We start from the raw sequence: 3,421 nt of genomic DNA, 5'->3' as shown, positions 1-3,421 counted from the left end.
CAGTGGATCACGGGATAGTGGGAAGGGGGCGCGGCCGAACAGAGCCTGCTTTCGCGGTGAATCATGGGAAGTAGAGGTGGCCTGAGGGGTCTCTGTCCTGCGAAGGGCTAGATGGAGCGACTGCTGGGCAAGGAGCGCAGCCAGACGCCCGTCCAGTTAGACCAGGCGCAATAGGGAAGGGGCATTTTATGGAGCAGGTTTGCCCAACCTGGCGCCCCTCCAGATGTTTTGGACTGCATTTCCTGTCGAAACATCTGCTGGCTGGGCCTGATGGGAGTTGTAGTCCAAGACCTCTGGGAAGAACCAGGTTGGCAAAGAGTGGCAGCCAGGCAGACTTGGATGAAAAATGACTTCAGTGGTGTAAGCTAGCGAAGGGGGAAATGCAAGCAGATGGCTTCACGGATAAGCGTTTCAATGTTGTTTTATTGTTATACTGTAATTTAAAAAAAAAAAACTACACGGGAAAAGGAGCAACTCAGGTAGTTTAGGACATTTGCAAAAAAGAGGCCCTTGATTTACCTATGACGGCAGAGAAGAGGAACATTCATTTCCTCTCTAAAGTTTGCTATAGTTTATTTAGGTCACAAAATGGTAGGGCACAATCCAGCCAAAGTTAAGCAGTTATTTTTTTATAAAAAATATTCAAATATATTTTAGAATTCAAAGAGAGAGTTTTGATGGAGGAAGGGTATTTTTGCAGGGTTTGGTAAGAAGCAGTAGGGCTGGACCCGCAGTGGTGCTGCCTGCCATGGCCGTCTGTGCCAGGCATGGGGCAACAAAGCTGAGGTGCCCCTATCCACCCCCACAACCATCCAACCTTCTCTCCATGTTTGCTGTGACTGAGCATTAAGGACAATGCCTGTTGCTAAATATGTTCAGCAGGATATATTGGCTTTCTAATACATCTTAGGTGTGACCTCTGTATCCTTGGTAATCCTATGTTTTTAGGAAGATTTCTGAGAAATCTACATGACCGCAGTGTAAATCAGGAAGTGCTGTAAATCAGCCAGTTGGTGATAGAAAGGCAGAAATTTAGATTCCCATTCATTTTACTGTTCTATTAGTGTTCTAGGGCACTTCTTCCAATATTGTTTTCTGCCAGTGTTTCTGTCAACCTGCTGTTTGCTCTGTTCACAGGAACAGCAGCTAGCCTGGGATATGTTCACCTGCAACATAGCTCCCATTGGCATGGTTATTGCCAAAAGTTATCCTCCCTAACAGCATGTAATGGGCATGACAGATGACATTAAGAAGGTGTGGAAGAATGATTTTAGAGAGTTTAAAGATAGTGAATCAGATAGTGTGTGGACTAACTCCCCCTCCCAGTTTATACACTATCTTTGTGAGAATCCAGCAAGCCACCTTTTAGGATTCCTCTAAAACTGCCCTACATGGCAAATAAGTGTTTCCATCATGCAGTTGGGGATGTGCTGAGAGAGGATCACTATTCTACATGTGGTGGAGCTGTCCTTTTGCAAACAAGTTTTCAGAGGAAGCGTTCTTAGAGCTGGTTAAGATTACTAGCAAAAAACTTCAGTTAGACCAGTGTTGGCACTCTAGTCAATCAAAAGTGAGCTTAATGAGGAAATTAAGCATAACAAATTACTAGCAGTGTTATTGGCAGTGGCTCAAGTAGAATTAACAGGCTGTTGGAAAGGGAATACACCTCCTACAAAACACGGTTTGTATGTTAAAATATGGGATCATGTAGCACTGCTTGAGTGCTTCGCAGAGGATAGAGTGGTTATTCAAGGTAAAGCAAAAAAGGGAACATTTTGATACTATTTTATATGGTTTCCATTTATTAGCTGTATTAATAAATGGACATCCTCCTTGCCCTCTGGTGACTAATCCAACTTTGTGACAAGGTTATCTCCATTTTTCAACATGATACATGTGGAAATATATTGTGCTGATAAAACCCCCTGTAATTAGCAAACAAGTGTTGTTTGTTTTTGGTTGCCTTGTTTGTTATTAAATAACTATAAACTTCAATTAAAGGAAGTTTCCCCACCTTACCCAATGCTTATCTTCTGCTATTCTGGGAGTTGTTTCTCAGAACAAGGTTTTGGTTCTGGGTGGTCCCTAAACTGCGTGACACACATTCCATACAGCACTACCATGAACCAGTGCAATCCCTCAGCCCTGACAAGAATAATCTCTCGCTGGAACTGGGAACAGAACCAGCAGCTGGCACTTAGATTATTTCATCCTCCTTCCTTCTGCTGTGTGTTCCATGGCTGAAGGTGCAGCTTTCAGTGGCAAGGTCCAGCCTGCCCTGCCTCCCTAAGTCCTTGTTGTTCTAGGGCCTCACAGCACCAAGAGAGGGTAGGGCCACCAGCAGCTGCTGTGGGATGGAGATGTGGAGGACTCTGAATGGCGCTGTTCTGTCTGCTGGGAGCAGCTCTGCCTCCCTGGTGTTGGGAAGAGGTTGAAGGGCTGGGTCATCTCAAACAATACTTCCTTTCAGGCAGAAGAGCTGCATGAACAGCTCTTAGGCGGCTGTGGCTGTACAATGCACCCTGTCTTCCTATGCAGAATGGCAGCATTATTGTGCCAGTCAGGTGGCTGACGAAGGCCTGCTTCTGGGAACGTAGGCACTAGCTAGAACAGGCCCTGGGCTGGAACAGAGACACAATGGTGGACCAGGACAGCTTCTAAGCGGACCCACCTGTATTTCACATATCCTCAGGGAGAGGCAAAGGCAACCTTCCCACTGCCTATCTCTGTACCTGACCAACCCTTTCTAGTTCCATGCTTCTCAAGGCCTGACTATCCATTGGACTAATGGGAAATTTAGGAAATCAGGTCTACAAGGGAAGCTGAGGTGCCAATGGCACACATAGTTTGCCCTACAGCATTTTAGCCTTTTCTCTCTGACAACCGTTCTGCTGGTCCTGATGAATGGGCACAAGCAGATAGCGTTAGAAACTGAGATATGGAAGCTAGGAACTAAATGGCACCTTAAACCGAGGTTATGGGGGCAACAATGGAATGTCTAGGCTCACTTTTTTATAACAAGAATACAAATCTGGAAATGAATGAACTGCAGCTAAAATATATGTTCATTTTTCATATGGCCTAGTCCTTCCCCTGTCCACCCCCTTAATGTTCTTAAGAGGGTCTCTTCTCCAGTCTTCAGAGTAGCTGGAAGGTCCTTGTTTCCTTCCACTCTGCAGTTTTAATCTGAAATCTTAGACACAGTACTAAGAAATTCCCTGTTGCAAAATGCACCTAGAACAATGGGAATTTTGAACACTGCATGCATGCATAAAGTTATCTGATGGCTGCAGGAGATACCTTCCAACTGAAAGTCACCTTCAGAGATGCAGAATCTGAAACAGCGGGGTTTGCATTGCCTCTTTAACTTCAAGTCCTCTCTCCCCCCCCCCCCCGCCACTGTTTCTTCCTGGGTGGTATT

This window comes from Podarcis cretensis (assembly GCF_951804945.1).
Source record: "Podarcis cretensis genome assembly, chromosome: 1".
NCBI classification, from domain to species: Eukaryota; Metazoa; Chordata; class Lepidosauria; order Squamata; family Lacertidae; genus Podarcis; species Podarcis cretensis.
Note: the sequence above shows the minus strand (reverse complement) of the source record.